Here is an 18,071-nt window from a genome sequence, read left to right on the forward strand (position 1 = left end):
TTTGAGCAATTTCGGACTCTTGGAATTACAATAAAGATTCTGTATTAAAACAAAAATGGTAATCCCTATTAATTAAAAATATATCTGAAGATAAAATCGATAGAAAAAATAGTTTAATTGGATTTAAAGCAATAGAAAAACAGCAAATTTAAGGAGAAAAACTTATTCCAGTAACCGTAAGAGAGCAAATCATAATTTATTGAGTGACAAACTTTTTTTTTAATAAAAAGGCGTTTTACATTCGGATTTAATTTCCTTGAAGACATCTTACGTTTTCAGCTTCACCTGAAACTTACAAGAGCACAAAATTTAACAATAACATTAGCTTCGTTCAGTCCACAAAACTATTCCTATTAGGAAAAAAATATTTCCTCTTATTACTTGTGATCTACCTCATTAATATCCTGAGATTTACTCGGATAAAACAACAAATATCTTAAATCTATTCAGTTTCTGAATTTGTCATTCCTGTACTGTAATAATTATATTGATTAAATTTTGTTGGTATTTAGTTTAACCAAAAAAGTAATAAAAAAGATAGGTTTAATTTACTCTATATATTTTTGCTCATAACTCCAGAACCGACGAATAGATTTTTATAAAACTGGGGTTTTACAGACGTCCTTATTGATGACATCAGTAGCAATAGCTATTATCTTAAATTACGGTTGGATAGCTTTATGTTGTTAAAAAATGTATACATATATATATATTTTTTTAAAGATAGAAGTTAAGTACTCTACGGTCAACGAGTATAGCGCGAGTAAATTGGATGGAGTGCATGTAGCCATCCAGTCTATCTAGTTTATTAGAAGAAGCAGGCAGGCTGGCTGACATCTTACGAGTACAAACGAACGAGTATTATGCGCTATGCCATCAGAATTGAATAGCGAGCGACCTGGAATGAAGCTAGGCGACCAACAGTCAAGTTGGGCACGTGTTTCTCGTTACATGCGATACGCATTCGGAATACGGTAATAGCTCTAGCTGGTACTGGTCGTTGGCGCAGCTTCATTCACTACTAGATCGGTGATTTTATTTCAAACATCATCGTGATTCTCTCAACGAAGAACTCAACTACTAATACCATTATGACGGCTACGTATTTTCTCTTGTGAGTCCGCATCTACGATTCATCTCGCATAATCACTTCTTGTTTCAACTACTTTTTTTTCTATCAGTTATCTTTTAAATTCTTATAATATCTGATGTCGTTCAAGTAACGAACAAACAGAAACCAGTTATAGGTAACATTAATGTGTAAATATTCAAGATTATTTAATTAAAAATAATAATCCTGGATTTTCTTTAACTGTAATTAACATATTTTCTTGAAAAAATATTCTTAGATAAATGTTTCTTCCAACATTTTTTGTAGAATTTATACTTTTTTTTATATTAATTCTTTATTTTTCACATGATTGTCTACCCCTTTCAATTTTTTAAGCTTATACGTGAATAATACGTTGAAAACCCCACGTTATTAGGCTTATTTATTTTTTGGGTACATTTAAAAAAATTAACAAACTTTAGCTTACCTAAAAAACTTTTTGATTTTGTTTTTTCTTATGTTATATATAAGTAATGATTTTTTAAGATTACCTTTAAAAGTGGGAAATTATTAGAGAGCCGGATTCAAGTTGATCTTTGATAATTTTCTACAATGTTTTTCAGAACGACTGGAAACTTCAATTTCAAATATTTGGTTCAGTTTCTTCATTGATTACCTATTAGGAAAGAAGTACCAATTTAAATATAACCGTATCAGTTATTAGTATATTTAAACGTATTATAATATACGTATTATATTTATATGTATTATATATATATATATATATATATATATATATATATACATAAAAGAAAGAAAGTTGTCGTTAAAATCTAAAGAATATTCAGATAAAAGTGTAACAATCTAGATTTGTGATTGTACAGGTAGAATACAGAAACGAAGTTTGTGGTTAACTCGACTCCTGATTGGCTGGATTCCATTATCTCATATTTCCCTAAATAATAATAGCTTTCTGTTAATTTTTACAACTTGACTATTTTTAACACAAATGTAAGTAATTCAATTTTAGCGGTTTAAATTGATGTGGCGAAACCGTAAAAGAATTGCTGAAATGCAGCCTTCTGTATCATGATATAATTTATTTAAAATACAAAAATAAATTCAAAATTATTAATTATTAAATTTTTGTAACAATCAGTATATTTTCATACGAAAATAAATATTACATTTTGTTTTTGTTGCCTGAAATTTATAAAACATGTAGAATGCATAAATAAAGAAATAAATTATTTGATTGTATCAAAATCTCTATATCGTGATTTATAAATTACCGTAAAATTAATTTAAGAATTTTTCGTAGTTTTTAGAAATGCTTGTAGAATGATTTTTGTAGCTAAGCATTATATTCAAGGAGAGATAACAACATATGAATGAAATTAGCTAATTTTATTAATCTCTAGTTCATGGAACGAGGGAAAGTTTCCTAATTTTCGTTTTAGTTTTACAAAATTCACTCTGAGTTTATCTGTAAAAGAAATACTATTTCTTGTTGTAAAGTTTGTCTACTGAATAACGATTCCTGAATTTGAACTCCGAAAACTTAATTTTTATTTTTTCATTTGTTTTGTGTTCGAAATGAATGTAATTTTTTAAATACTAAAATTTGAATCCTAATTTCAAATTAAACTCGGAGAATTAAAACAATGAAGCAAAAGACTGTTTCCTTTATACCAACAACTATCTATCTATGAGTTTATTTTAGAAAAAATAAAAAATAAAACTAGTAGCAAATAAAATTTTTACAGAAAAGATGATTTGATTTGATTTGCATGGTATTTCTCCCGCCACCAGCCCATTCGGTCGCCCTAAAGCATAAGACCGAATGCCTGTCCCACAAACGGCCACTGAGCCTCGAATCAGTTTAGCGACCAGTATCCTAACTAGCTCCTAGAGCTAACCTAATTGCGTGAGCGAACTAAGCATGGTGTCACACACCACTTGCTTCGTGTCCCACCGCTCACTTGTCATATATTCTAAAATGGGTAGGCGCACCCCGTCAACTACTAAAATGTATATAACATTCAATAAATTAAATTTATCACGTCAAGACAGCAATTCGCTGTAACGCTTAGGTCGCTGAATGCTAGAAAGTACCTGTCCACCAATATTAAAGCGCTTGGAGCTTTAATATTATGGCCAGCCATAACTCTCGGGTAGCTTTCCACAGCAGTGAGGTAGGAGACTTTCGCTTAAATAAACTACTGATACCGTTTGAACAAAGGACATCAGAACAAAGAACAAACGACATCAAGGAACACCCACACGGTCCGATAATGCGGCTCACGCCACATTGACTCGCCGCTTATGAGTGGCCAATTTTCCCTTTGACCTCTAAGTTCCAGGGTGGCCTGAGTTCTGCTCTTCCCATGAGCTGGGCAGTCGAACATCATATGTTCGTTCAACTGGACCTTCCTGCAGACGCACAGCTCATCGGCTGTCAGGCGGAACCGAAACAAATATTGGTTCAAGTTCGCGTGGTTGGAGAGCACTTGAGCACCCGTTGCCCTTAAAAACGAAGGAGAGGCATACTATCCTTCCAAGTCCTGTCTAAATCTATACAAGGACCTTCCCTTAGTCGTGGTGTGCCATTCTTTCTGCCATGCATCCATCACGAGGCTGTAAAGCCTCCTCCGCAGGCGGGAGATGGGCAACTGAACGAAATTTAGAACCGGTGCATTGTGATCACCGTTCCGCTTGGGTACAGGCCCGGCTCTAACTCTGTAGAGGAAGATGAAGAAAATTTATAAATTTGATAAGCAGTTTAGAATATAAATCCAGTTATACCTCAATTATAAGCTAAGTTCACAATTATACTGATCACACGGCGTTAGATAAATTTTTAGAAAACCACAAAGATTGATAACTTTTGAGTTTCTCAAAAGTTATCAATCAAATCTTAATCTTTTCAGGAATTTGAGTTATACAGTGTCAATAAAATGAAACTACACCAGCTTCGTTCAGTTCTGGTTCTTTAATATAACCTTTATCAATTAGAATAATACAAAAATTAAATAAAATCATTATTTTTATTTATAAACTGATAAAATGTGATAAAATACTACGAATTTTTCAATATTAGTGAATTTTTAAGATATTTCTATAACGATTTTCTACCTCTTCGGTTGGTTGTATTTAGTTTATTTGTTAAAGCTTCATTGACATGAAATAAATTTTTTGGAAAAAAAAAAATTGATTAAATATAGAAATTTTAAGATTTATTGTAAATTTTATAAAAATTCCATACCGTCGGCAGTCAATTTCGATAAGCTATCACTCTGATTTTTATTTACTTTTCTGTTACTTTAAATTAAAAAAAATGAAATGAAAATATTAGCTAATAACGAAATTTATAAAAAAAAATGTTTTATATTATTTAAATTACGGTAATTATTATTTTTTAAATGCGTATAAATAAATACTATATACAGATTCAAACGTGATTTTACGTTATATAAATAACATTAGAAATGATAGAAGAGAATGATCGGTTGTTATGTCTTCACTGTGCTGCTGTATGGTGTTGTATTGGCTTTAATCAAAAGTATCGTTAAAAAGGATTAAAGCATTTAAGATTGCTTTTAGACGATTGCTTAAAATTAGTCGGAGATATGAATTTAGCAATGACAATGTTCTCAAAAGGTATTTGCACAGGGGTAATTAAGATTATTAAGATAAAAATACTGCAGTGCCAATTGATGATAGATACAAAGAAGTAACGGTTTTCACATCGTATACGCGGCAATGAAGGTACAGAAAGACCGAGAATTTCTTGATTGAAGAATTTAAGGTGGTCGATTTTCGGTTCAACCGCACTTTATTTCGGTCAGCTTTAGGCATATTTGTATTGTCCAGGTTGTCCACGTTCAATAACGAACACGGTAAATAAAAAAAAATAATGGATGGTAGGTGTGTTATTCCAGGGGTAAAAAAAGGAATGTTTTAAAATTTTTCCTAAAAGGATAAAGGAAATCCGTAGAAAACCTAAACAGATCAGTGTTTTATAATGTGACAGACTCCCATTTCTGAATTACGCGTAGTTTCCTGGCCTCTTGATTCAAATTAAATTGTCGGTAAACTATTTATTACTTATTTCTGTATCTTTTACTTCATTGTTCCTTCGTAGATAGTCGTCATTTTCTTATTTTTTCTTTCTATATCTTTCTTCATAGTATCTATTTACATATCATGTCTTGCAATTCATTCTTGGCTATTTTCCTTTTAGTTTTCGTTTCAGAATACCTCTAAACGGTCTTACTCATTCCTTCGACGTACTGAATCAGATACAATCTTACACAGTCAATATATAAATAAAGTACATGGTTTTACATTATATTTCATAAAAATTGAGCATTTATTCACATTTAACACTTTTTCGAGGAGTTACGAAAAAATTTGCAGCTTTTTGAGATGAATCGCTATTTGTATACGCGTATGATGGTGTAGAAATGATATCAATTATTTTATAAAAAACTTTTTTTATCCATATATATATATATATATATATATATATATATATATATATATATATATATATTAGTAACAACTTTTACAAACGCCGTTTATCGTAAAGAGTACTTGAACTTTATTAGGAATTCCATCAAAAAATAACTTTTTTGTCAAGGTGATCTACAATCATTTCTTTAATTAATTTATTTATAAAGGTATACTAATTACATAATGTAGAGCATAAAAATAATTCGAAATGACAAGACATTAGCGGAAAGGAAAGTCTAGGATTATGTTTACTAATCTATCATTTAGAACTCTCACTTAAGACGTTAAAATTCACAACAATAGTTAAATAAGTTTAATTTATTTATTTTCTATATAATTAAGTATTTTGAGTATAATTATTTGAGGTTATGAAACTTTTGAAAAAAGTACAGAATATTTTAAAGATACAAAATTAGATTAGGTATCAAAAGTTTCATAATTTGAACATTTCATGACCGGATTCTTAGAAAAAAGAAAATCCAGCTTAAAAAAAATTGAAATTCTTGAAAGTGAAATTGTTACGGAAGATTAATATTCACGAAACAAATGTTTAAAATATAATTATTATGCTTAGTATCAAATATGTTTTGTATTTTGTACAATATTTTGTACAGCATAGAAATAAATGTATTGAAAAGTGCATTAAATCAGCCGACTGAAGAGACTGATAAGAAAAAAAATCAGCATACTCGTACAACGTATATGACAAGAGGTGATTAGTATTAAAGAATTTCAGAATAACTTTACATTTTTTTTGTGAGAAATAAATATTATTTTAATTACAATGAAACTGATTGTTTTTTTAATATTATAAAACTAACATTTTATTCATAAATAAATTTTTAGAAAATAAACTCTCCTAAAAATTGTAAAATATAAATGAATATATATAATTTCTTTGATTTTATTATACTTTAAGCGTATTTTCTTGGATGTCACATTTCGTAAATTATGAAGTCTTTTATTTTTATTTTTTAAATTATTTTTATGATCTCATTTCTTTTGTTTTTTTTTTGTTGTTATTATTATTATAACGTTCATGAAGCAATTTGATTGTTTTGGGCAGGGGAGAGAACCTGGAAGTTAGACTAAAGGACGGAGGAAGAGCGCCCCAGGCTTTAAAAGACAAAATCCTGGCTTCCGTTCCTAGTTTTACGGTGGCTGAAAAGGGAGCTCTAAGAATAGCTGTAATACATGTACCTGGATGCCGAGGTGAGGACGGACGAGAAGCGCGGTCAGGAGATTATTGAGTGACGTCACCTCTGCCAAGGTTGAGACCGGCTTTTGGTTGCACTCAAAACGCCACGGTGGTTCTGTCGCCGGTTGACGCACGGCGCTTGATGGCCAGTGAGAAAATACTCGTTGGTTGACAGTCGTGCCGAGCTGAGATCAGGAGGCCAGAGATAAACTGCTTCAGATGCTGGGAGGTTGGGCACAAGACGTCCACATGTAAGGGAATGGACAGAAGTCATGCCTGCTTTAACTGTGGTGGACCTGGCCGCTATAAGGCAGACTGATAGGAGAAACCGAAATGTGTTCAATGAGGCAAAGCCGGTCACAGGATGGGTAGCCGGGAGTGTGAGCGCATCAACTGAGGTACTTACATGTGATTGCAACAACAGGTGCTCGGCTGCTCATGATTTGGGCGGCGGCAGTGGAATCTGGAATAGACTTTCTCCTGGTATCAGAACCGAATAATAGAATGGTTGCTCACAATAATTGGTATGTAGTTAAATCCCTGGAATAAGATCTCCAAGGCTATGGAGAAGAAATCAACCGGAGAGCGAAGGGGTGACGGACAGCCTCCTGCGGAACCGTCGCGCGTCCACGCTTGCGTGGATGGACGAGTTGGTGAGATAGTCAGTAGGGCGCAGGCACACATACGCACTTCTAGTAACATCTTGCGGAACCTGTTAACGAGTCCGACACTTCGCCCGTAACTGGGGTTTCTCCGGCTCCCCCAAAAAAAAATCAATAAACTATTTTGTTTATAAGACAAATATCTTATGGATTTATACTAACCTGTCTAAAAAATTTCATTTACAAGTTTGTATTGTTATGTAAGAGATGACCTTTTTTTAAATAATAAGAAAATTCAGCGTATCGGATTTAGAATTAAAACTACATTTTCTCTGAAAATAGCAATGGATTTTTTAGCGGATGCAAACGTAAATGCTTTTAAATTGAATTTCCTACCTAAAGTTTTAAAAATTATTTTTCTACAAACAGTCATTCTATGTGACCGGGATGATAAATGTTGAAGCAGAGAATGACTATATAAAATTCAAGCTTTTTTTAACATTCAGTAGCTCAAATAACAGATGAAATACAACAATTACTTTGTACATTGAGAGCAATGGGGAGTTCTTGATATTATTTAGCGATTAATATCTCATACATATATTCAAACAAATCATAACACATTTTTTGGAAAAAAATGCAAAAATAATTGCATCAAAAATTAACCCTACCGTAAAAAAAATTCAGGGTATAGAACAACTGTATCTTTTACTTCATTGTTACTTCGCAGATAAACGTCATTTTATTATTTTTTCTTTCCACATCTTTCTTCATAATATCTATTTACATAACGTGTCGTTTTATTCCTTCTTGGTTATTTTCCTTTTAATTTTCATTTCAGAATTCCTCTAACCGGTCTTACTCATTCGCTCGATGTGCTGAATCAGTTAAAGTCTTACACAATCAATATATAAGTAAAGCAAATTTAACTAACACATCAAACATTTAATAATTTCTCGACATTTTACATTTAATAGACCTATAATAAGTAATTGGTGAATTAAAAAAAAATGAAACTTAAAATTATTTAAGCGACTAATTTGTCTTTTAATTCTTTGGAAACAATTAAATATTCGGTATTTTTTATTACTCTTCAATATATTTTTGTATATATTGATATTAAATCTAACTAACTTGCTGAAAAAAGAAACTTCTGATTACCAACAGAGAGAGAAACAATGACAATCTTCTACCTTGTAAAAAATTATGTTTTTGGAGAAAATCCATGTAAAATTACAAAAATGCGTCATTTTCAATGAAAAAAGTTCGTTGATAAATAGGAATTATATTAAAAAAGTGCAGTAAAATTAAAAAATAATTCAGTTAATATTACAAATTAGGATGCCAGAAATCAAATGATTATGTATCGGAAGATTTGAACGTTGAATAAATAAACAATACTATCGCACGTGAAATTGTTACGGATGATAATATTCATGAAGCAAATGTTTAAAATATAATTATTATGCATAGTATCAAATATGTTTTATATTTTGTACAATGTTTTGTACAGCATAGAAATAAATGTATTGAAAAGTGCATTAAATCAGCCGAATGAAGCGACTGATGAAAAAAAAATCAAACTATAACAAAAACCTTTTATAATTAAAATAGAAAATAGTAATTCAATGTATTGTGTTAAAATATTATTTTAAATTTATAACATGCTGGCAATTTCCATCATGTTGTTTTTATTTTTATTATTCTTTTTTATATAAACTTAAGTACTGGAACTAAAAGTAATATTTCCTTGTAATCAAACGTTTTAATTATATCGCCAGTGGTTATGATCACCCTAATTTGAAAAGAAAAAAAGTTGCAGTGCTTTCATTTGTATAGTACATTTTATCGAAGGGAAAAATTATATTATTTTTTTTTCAAAGCTCTTACCATTACATCTTTTGTTTGGTGTAAAAGTATTAATCATCAGTGTGAAAAGTAATTTGCTGGCCGGATTTACTTTCGGCTGTTCAATACGTTTGACCTCACTAGCGTAGTGTGAAATAATATTGTATTTTACTAGCCATCACCGCAATGAAATGAATCAGATCGGACAAAACAGGCGCGATCAGCGTATCAAGCGGTTCTATTGAATTGTTATTAAGAGTAGAAGAAGTGAAGTAGATGATGCTGTAGAGTAGATGAGAGTTGATAATGGTCACCTTGAGATGAGAGAGTAATTAGTTTTATTTGTGCTTGGACAAAGGAGGAACCAGTCTCTGGAGTGGCTGGAAAGATTCTGCTCAATGAATGATCGCGGGTTAACCATGAAGGTGTGACAACAAAGAAGTTCGTTCCATCATTCATTGTTTTGTATCTGTACAAACAATAGCGACTCGATTGTATATGCAGCGCTCACAAATACAACTCTCCACTCACTGCCCTCTCTTTTACTATTATGTTTTCTTCCTTTTTTTATTTACGTTCTACTGATCCGACAACAACGTTTGCAACAAAACCAATAATCAACAGAATCAAGTTGCAACCAACAGTCGGTTACACGTACATTTTTCCAGGTATATCATTTTGAATATCTTTTCGCTCGTTTGTGAACCAAAGATATCTTAAAATGATTAAAAGATTGTATGATGTGTTTTAATGGATTAAATAAAATTACTTTATTTATTTTATTAATAAATTTATTCTTAAGTATGTATATTCAAATCAAGAATCTGATCGTCATGAATCAAAGACGTTTCTTTATTCTACGTGTTATATTATAACAAGTAAGTAGAAAATTATATATAGTATTTTATAAACAAAAACATTCATCAGAAAATTTAGTATTTTTTATTAGTCTTCAATATATATTTTTTTTTGTAGATTGCAAATCTATATGTTTTACGGTTGGCCGTAGCATCTCTTAACATTCATTAGGTTTATATACCTCTGTTAAATTATAAAAAATGTTGCACTCTTTTTATTAATTATCTAAGAGAATAAGTATAGGGTATGAAAAAAATCTATATCTCTATTATTGAGGACAAATATAGGTACGAATTATATATATATATATTTTATCAAAACGCATCGAAATTTGTCTGTTCTGTTTAGAGCATGTTTACTTGATAATGCGCTGTAATGGTACAGTCTCGTCGCATCGACATTAGAACTCTCAATGTTTACACGATTTGCTACTAGTATGTATAGATTTATCTACTGAAAAGTTTAATTCACTTAGTCTTCGTGCATGTTTATCAATGTTTTTATAGCTATTATAGTTATAATATAAACTGAAATTAATTATGTCTATAAGAAATTGGTTAACTTATTAATAATTTTAAAATAACAAAAATAAATATTTTTTTTTATGGTTTATATAAAATGCCAAAAAAATGACAGTTATTTTTTTATCTATACATGTAATTAATTTCTACAGATAAAATAAGTTAAAAAAAAAAATAATTTAAAAACGTTTATAACGTCAAGTATCATAACCTTTTTATTTTTTCATTTCCTTAGAGTTTTTCTCAGTGCTCACTCAGTGGTTTGCTTTTGAGCGCTAACCTAAGCGGTAAGTTAAAAAATAGTAACAATAATTAAACAAGGCTACGTTTGATAAATGTATTCAGTAATTTAACAGTATGTTTTCATAAAATTTAATGTAATAACGAACATGTTATGAATGTGCATACATATACTCCTCACATTCATAACGAACATGTTATGAATGTGCATACATATACTCCTCGAAAAGGACTGTTATTTCGCTGTGAAATAAAGGAAGTAGGCAGACCATAAATACTATATAGATGTATTGATTAGGTATAAAAAGATTAGTGAATCTATAAATAAATGAATAACTATTAAGATTAATGTGAATCATTATGATTTTGTTAATGTAAATGAGTTACTGGATTTGTGCGATTACTAAGGTCAACAGACTATACTGGTATGGTGCTGGTGAAGAGCGGGGGGCCTTGACACGGCTCAGCAGTGCTCACAAACTAATAGACAATCTATACAATTATAAACTCACGGATGGATTAATAATTAGTATACTAGTGGAATTTATAAAATCTTCTGCGTTCATTCTAAGAAGAAAAATATTATTAACTCTGAATTAAATCTAAAAAATGTACATACACATCAGTTAATATTTATAAATAAACGCTTTTAAATGAATTATTTTTTCCTGCAGTTTCTAATGTATATTTAAAATGTAAATGAATACTTAGTGCCTACAATACATGATGACAGTGTTGGAGAAACCGAAATATTCATAATGCTGATTTTACTGCTTCACGATGCAGTTCTTATTTCACGATTTTATTGTTTTTAAAATTTATAGATATTCTGACGTAGTTTTATATTTTCTTCTTAAGCTAACTATCCTCTCTTTTTATTAACGTTTTTATTTTATGTTTTGTTTCAACTTCAGTTTATTATTTACTGGTCCAAAAAAAAATTCCGGATATTTTAGAGTTGCACTTACAAAAGATAACATCTTTATTATTCTATAAGTTTCTCACTTTCTAGAGTTAAGTACGAAGTATTCCAATAATTTGACAAAATGTAGGAGAAAAGCGAAGTTTCAAACAAGCAATTTAAAATATTTACTAACTGTTTCATATATGAATTTATTTAACTGTAGAATATGGAACAGGACGTGGATTTTTATTAATCTTAAATTTGTTTGTTTAAGCATTTATTTTAATTTATTTATTTTTATTTCTTAGTTTAATGTTACTACTGATCACTTTGGTGAGATGTAGAAAAAAATATCAGTTAACCAATTTTTTGATATTCAATGTTCTTATTTTTCTGTATTTAAAAACAATTATTTATTTGTGCACTTTTTCACTTTATTACCGACAATTTGTGTATACGCAAATAAATTAAAATTGTTTTGACGACCCTCTGAGTAGATTTATGTCTTTTTATCTTACCCTGCTGACCTACATTATTTTTATCTGTTAGTGTAATACAATAATACTGATGTGAAAGGACATAAACTTACTATCGTTTTGTTGATAAAATTATCTTTTTAATTTCACGTCGGTAAATATTCCTATTTTTGTTTCATTTACTCATACTTTAAAAGTCTTATGAAATAATTTAACAAAAGTTCATAATTAACTCATAAATTTAAAAATATCTACATTTAACTGTGTTATAACTTAAGTAAGTTGATAAACTTAACTGAGATACCAGCAAATATCACCTACTTGTTGAGGTCTCAATAATAGGATGTATTGTCTTTTAATTAAAGAAATAAATGAAACTTGTTTGATCAAAGAAAATAAAATAGTATTCCGCTATTCTTTTTGTTGTTCATATTATACGTAATAATCTGTTTTTGTTTATAATTTTTTTATACAGTTTAACCTGTCCAACGTATTTTTATTTAAAGCTTTAAAGTTTATTTTATTCATATTAACTAAATGTATTATTTTTTATCAATTAGATATATTAGTTTATAAAATTTTGGAAATGGAAATGGAAATGTTGAGACTCATAGTTCTGGAATTTTTATTATTAATAAAATCAAATTGAATGGCTTATGCTCTTAAAGTGTTGATACGTATTTGTGTATATTTCTTAATTTTCTCTAGATAAAGAAGATATCAGATTTCAGTTATTGTATTTCAAACTGGTTGAATGCTACCATCCTGTTCGTGTATATAAGCGGTTAGATTTACCGATAATTGGGCTGTACGAGACCGGATCTGTATATATGTGTATTTTTATAACTTAAAAGTGTTTGTGTTAGCAGATCTAAAGACGGACCAGTTGTGAGTTGAGGGTCATATGTAGAGGTTAAGGAGCACAGCCCAGGACATGAAAGTAGGGCAGGACAGCCTCAGGTCCTATAAAAAACCCAGCAGCGAGCAACTGGTTTGGTTTCAGTAGAGCTGGCACGGATCACTTCACTGCTCCGGGCACACCTTTCAGGTTCCCATATCGACAAGGAAAGCATCGCTCACTTTTACCGTTGTGCGCGTTGCCTAAAGTAAATATATTTTAGGGATTTGATATGTAATAAGTTGTAAAAACAAGCGTTTAATGCCTATTAAATGTTGTACGATATCTTAATTAAAAAGAAATTTAATAAAACTTGAATTTAGGAAGTAGTTATGTAAGGAAATGAATCATTTTATTTTGTCTGCCATATCGGTAAAGTTATTTCTCTAAAAAATATTAATTAATTTTAATAGATTTTTTTATTAGTTTAAGAAAACATTTTACTTTCTCAATTATAAGCTAACAGGTTAATGCTTTCAGTCTATTGGTTACATGGTTATGCTATTATCCTGAGATAAGATCAAAGTTTTATTGCGTAACAAATACTATACCTTACTAACTGATTAGATTATACAATTCCTTCTACTTAGGTAAGAAAAATAAATAAAAAAATAGATTCACTTACTTGTAGACTTGTGTATGAATGAAATTTTTTCAATTTTTACATTTTTAATTTGTATTTTCAATTTGTTTTATCTGGATTATTTTCGGTTATTTAGCCTGTTCGTATCTATTATATACGAATGTTATAAGGAGAAACATCAGTAATGATTGTGAGAAATTTATCCAAAAAGATCGTCCGACATTATTTTGTTCAATTTCTATTATTCTGATAAAATTTATTTTTTCTAAGATTGATTTCCCACAGACTTTATTTGCTATACATGTTTACGATCTTTTGAAGAACCATGTACCTGCTTGTTGATTAGAAATTTTGTTATGTACTAGGATCGGTGGAACATCAAAGATTGGTTATTTTTATTTTATTGTTTATCACTTTATTCTTTATTTAATAATAAAGGATAATAATAATAATAATAAATAATCCACTTTGTCACTTTATTTAATAATATTGGCCTAATCTGTTAGCTTAAAGAGATATTTATTCATGCACGAGAGATTTATATTCTGTTTTTATTTGGAAGAAATAAAGGGTTTACGTAAAATAGATAATTGAGAACGTTTGGTGTAGTAAGTGGAGATATTAAGAGATTAGTAGTGAATTAAAGTTGTGACAATTAATTAAAAAATTAACAAAACAATTTCAAATTTTCTTTAACAATGCTTAATCAGTAACTTAGCAACTGTAATGATATTTTTAAATTAGTTCTGTTGGAAAAGTCATAAAGATTAGATCTTTTATATTTTGCTCCAGAACTAAAACTTAACACAGGCTTAATATAACTAAGAAAAAGCGTTAACAGGTAAAGTAAAACAAAAAGACCGTTCAAGATATCTTTGAAGGAAGGACCTAAAGTGTAAAAGAGACAAGAACCTAAGAAAGGTTTAAGGTTTTTTCCTGAACCTCTGTTTAGGAAAAAACTAAGCCGAAGAAAGAAGCACTACATACTGAAAAAACACCAGAAAGAATTATAACATAGAGGTATTTATAGCAAAACGAAAGTTAAACTAATTTAAGTAAAAGATAAGAACAGAAAAAGAAAAATGTTATGGTAGAGCCATAACATTAATGTTGGCGTCCCCACGGGCCTAGCCTCTGCAGCTTTTCTTCCCACTACACACTTAGCTGCAGAATACTTTTCACTATACACGTATGCTACACCAGGTACACTACATGAATTACAACATATACATTTACTCGACTACACAACAACATCCAACACAGTTTTCTCTTTCACTTACACTTGATGGGGTTTGGGACATCCTATGAAATGCAACCGTAACCCAAGGTGGGAACTATCGTGCCGATGGGTGAATGGTTCTACGTAGTGAGTCTCGAACGAGTCCTCTGGGCACCAGAGCAAACCCAGTTGTATTTAGCTCTAGCTCCAGTACGCGTGCGCTCTGCTGGAGTGGTCTATTGTATCGCCGGTTCTCGTGGGACCAAAATTTCAGTTCCTACACCCAATTCTATGATGGTTGGTGGTCCATCTGAAAAAACCACCACTTTAAGTCTGGTGAAAAGGCCTCGGTCAGCTTCGTCTGACGAGGATAATTTTGCTACAGCCAATGAAGATGGTGTTAGGTGCAAGAATGTCCGGTTTGTTGTTGTTAAGAATAATCGGGGGGGGTGGCTTCCTTCAAAAGGTCTCACCTTTCTTGATTAGTAAATGCATCACAGGATGTATTGGTTCTCCGAAGAACATAAAAAAATTAAGTGATGGGACAATTCTGGTGTAGACATAAAATGACGAGCAGAGTCGGTCTTTGTTACGTCTGACCAATATGGGCGGCATAATCGTAAGTACGGCATGCCACAAGACCCTAAATACCAGCCGAGGAGTGATTTTTTTGTCGTGACCTTCTAGAAATGAATTTGAGGGAAATTGCTGATGAACTTAGTACTCAGGGTGTTGTAGAGGTGAGACGTATGATGAAACGGCAGAACGGAACAGAGGAACCGACGCCGTCCCTTATACTGACGTTCGGTCTTCCTGTTCCTCCAGAGAGGATAAGAGTGGGTTAACTCTCCGTTCGAGTACGCCAGTTCATTCCCAACCCACGGCGGTGTTTCAGGTGCCAAAGGGTACGGTCACACAACATCTTGCTCGAGGTCGGAGATCTGTGCTCGATGTGCTACCGAAGGCCACAGTGACGCTAACTGCGAGGAAAGAGAAAGATGTGGGAACTGCAAAGGTTCGCACACGGCTCGCTCCCGAGATTGCCCAACCTTTAAGGAAAAGAAGGCGATTCTCAAGATCTGTACTGAGCAGAAACTATCTTTCCCGGCTGCACGCAGGGAGTATAGGAAGATAGTTAACTCACGTAATCTCGTTCAACCTGATGTGTCCTTCGCCACTGCTGCGTCAAAACAGAATGCTACACCTGTTCATGCTCCACAGTGCGGATCCTGCACGGAACTTAAGAAGCTCGTTCAGATGCTTTCAGATCAGGTTACTTTGCTTACGGCCACTATTTCCGGGCTGACGAGGATGAGTGAAAAGTCCTGCGTCTCAATAACGGAATCCAGCAGTGTGGTCCGTACAAACGTTCCTACTCCCAAATTGCTGCCGACAGCCACTATTTCCGGGCTGACAAGGGTGAGTGAAAAGTCCTGTATCGCAGTAACTGAATCCAACAGTGTGGTTCATAAAAACGTTCCTGCTCCCCTAACGTGCTGCTGGTACGGGCAGAGGCTACCACAGACGGTGGTAAGCCGACTAACAAGGTCCCCACGAAAGTGACCCGCATGGCCACCCCCTCTGGGTTGTCAGCAGCGACATCCCGTTCTCATAAATCTCCTCCGCCGTCACCCCATATACTGGAGGATATGGTTGAGAAACCTCCCGACCCAAAGGCGTCGAAGTTAACTAAGGTGAAGAACACAAAAAAGAAAAATAGAATCACGTACAACTGAATTCTATATGGTTTCCTAAGTATATTTATTATTATTATATTTATATTTTTTACTTTATTTTAATTTTATTCAGTGGAATGTTCGGGGTGTACGGTCCCGCATTGCAGATATTGGATACTGGAGCAGTTGCATGATCCGATTGTCATGTGTTTCCAGGAGACTCATCTTCTGCGACATGACCCAATCGCACTCAGGGGAGATTCGACTGTGTAGTGGACGTTAGAGAGAGTGGTGGAGTGGCTATTTTCATGAGGGATGAGGTATCAGCTAGAAGGATTCGACTGACCACTCTCGTTCCTGCTGTTGCAGTGAAGATCTCAGTCCCCTTCAAGTTGCATATCTGCAATCTATATCTCTCGCCGAATACTGAGTTCAGTGCTCTGGATATCTCAGACCTCCTCGCACAAATACCATCTCAATCATTAATAGTGGGAGACTTCAATGCCCACCATGTTTCTTGGGGCTCGACTTTCTGCTCCACTCGGGGAAATATAGTACACGATGTGAGACAGGACTTGGACCTTTGTTTGCTGAATGATGGGTCTCATACATTCATGTCTTTATCATCTGGTACTGTGTCTAATATCGATCTCTCCATGTGCTCGCCGGCTTTACTCCCTCGTTTTGATTGGTCTGTTTGTGATGATTTTCATGGCAGCGACCATAAACCAATTGTTCTTTGTTTCAGTGTGGACCACGAGGTTCGGAGAAGGCCATGGAGGTGGATTGTCGAAAAGACGAATTGGGATTGATATCGTATGGCCTTCCAATCGCAGTGTGACGTCGGTGCGGACATCCTTGAACAACTTTCCTCTTTTACGTCCAAAATACTTGAAACTGCCAGCAGATATGTCCCACAAACATCGGGTAATCCTAAACGCCCTTCCGTTCCGTGGTGGAATGATGATTGCAAGTGTGCTATTCGGAATCGACGGCGAGCACTACGCAAATTCAATAATAGACCTATAACTGAACAGCTAGTTATGTACCGCAGGGCTAGGGCAGTGTGCCGTCGGATCTTCTTGACCGCTAAGAGGAATTCATGGACGAAGTATGTGAACTCCATCAAACGTACTACTCCCACGTCTACTGTGTGAAGAAAAATCCATGCAATTTTCAGGTCACCAGGGCAATTTATTCTCGGTCTAGTCGATGAGGGAGAACTCCTTACGTCATCTTCGGCTGTAGCAAATACTTTAGCGAAATCTTTCCGTTCGGTGTCTCTCACCTAGTCATATAGTAACGACTTTCAGAGGTACAAAGCACGGATGGAAGTATTGGGGTTGAATATTAGTGTTTCGGTTGGTGAATTGAACACTCCATTCTTACTTAAAGAATTGTTGTACGCACTTAGGAACTCACGTGACACTTCCCTTGGACCGGACAACGTTCGCCTTTGTATGCTTTCGCACCTTCCTGACT

The 18,071-nt window shown here is 32.8% G+C and overlaps 1 long non-coding RNA gene across 1 annotated transcript in view; it reads right to left on the reverse strand.

The window, feature by feature from the left end:
* Nucleotides 1-240: 240 nt before the first annotated feature.
* The window catches only part of LOC142326631 (uncharacterized), a 30,088-nt gene continuing 12,257 nt past the window's right edge, over nucleotides 241-18,071 (reverse strand). Inside the window, exons 2-3 of the long non-coding RNA XR_012756820.1 lie at nucleotides 1,603-1,727; nucleotides 241-291 (exon numbers count right to left, since the gene is read on the reverse strand). This is a non-coding gene — a long non-coding RNA (uncharacterized LOC142326631). The remainder of the gene's footprint in view (nucleotides 292-1,602; nucleotides 1,728-18,071) is intronic.

Source organism: Lycorma delicatula, chromosome 6, assembly GCF_047948215.1.
Source record: "Lycorma delicatula isolate Av1 chromosome 6, ASM4794821v1, whole genome shotgun sequence".
Lineage (NCBI taxonomy): Eukaryota > Metazoa > Arthropoda > Insecta > Hemiptera > Fulgoridae > Lycorma > Lycorma delicatula.